The sequence below is a fragment of the Apium graveolens genome, chromosome 1 (genome assembly GCF_009905375.1).
Source record: "Apium graveolens cultivar Ventura chromosome 1, ASM990537v1, whole genome shotgun sequence".
In the NCBI taxonomy this organism is placed as follows: Eukaryota; Viridiplantae; Streptophyta; class Magnoliopsida; order Apiales; family Apiaceae; genus Apium; species Apium graveolens.
This window is the reverse complement of record NC_133647.1, coordinates 85,969,553-85,970,525: the sequence shown is the minus strand read 5'-3', so window position 1 is coordinate 85,970,525 and position 973 is coordinate 85,969,553. Positions and strand designations below refer to the sequence as shown.

The following is a 973-nucleotide window of genomic DNA, read 5'->3' as shown; positions in this document are numbered from 1 at the left end:
TTGATGCCTATTCAACTTCTATCTTAATTGTGGATGTTTGGTAGAATGGTATTTGTACAACGAAAGTTGGCTTTTATCAGTTTCGTGTTGTTCGATTAATGTCATCACCGTTACATGCTAAGGGTAATAACAATAACTATTGAAGGAAGTAGTAATGAAGTTATGATCTCATGTGTGTTTGATATTGTTAAGTCAAGTGTTAATTAAGTGTTTTATTCTCGTAGTTAATTATAGTTAATAAATAATTAATCAACCCTAAAAGAGTTATTGTCTTGACATTGAGAAGTAATCATACATTGGTGAGTGAGTGTTAATTAAATAAATTTAGTCTGAGTCTTTGTCGAGATCTGCAGTACTTTCAAATATAATGGTGTCACTGATGAGGCTATTAAGCTGAGGCTTTTCCCATTCTCTCTTAGGGATAAAGCTAAGGACTAGTTACATTCTTTACCAGCTGGGTCCATCACTACTTGGGAAGATCTTGCGCAAAAGTTTCTGGTGAAGTTCTACCCAATGGCCAAGACTGCAGCTATGAGGAGTGCTCTTACTCAGTTTACGCAGCAACCAACAGAATCTATGTGCGAAGCTTGGGAGCGCTATAAGGAGATGTTGAAAAAGTGTCCACATCATGGTATGCCTGACTGGATGGTGATCACTGGATTCTATAATGGTTTGAGACCCCAATCTCGGCCCATGCTCGATGCAGCTTCTGGAGGCGCCTTGTGGGCCAAAAGCTATACGGAGGCCTATAATCTCATTGAAACTATGGTTGCAAACGAGTATCAAAACCCAACTCAAAGTATGATTCCTGGGAATGTAGCAGGTATTCTGGAAGTTGATGTAGCTACAGCTATTACAGCGCAGCTCCAAGCGCTGTCTTTGAAGGTCGATTCTTTAGCCAACTATGGAGTCAAGCAGATAGTTATGGTTTGTGATCTTTGTGCAGGCTCTCATGCTACGGGTCAGTGTTCTC

The 973-nt window shown here is 40.0% G+C and overlaps 1 non-coding gene across 1 annotated transcript; it reads right to left on the bottom strand.

Moving 5' to 3' along the window:
* Nucleotides 1–528: 528 nt before the first annotated feature.
* Nucleotides 529–635, bottom strand: LOC141680178 (small nucleolar RNA R71). The gene has a single exon (XR_012558279.1). It is a non-coding gene; the product is annotated as a small nucleolar RNA R71 (small nucleolar RNA).
* Between the last annotated feature and the right edge of the window lie 338 nt (nucleotides 636–973).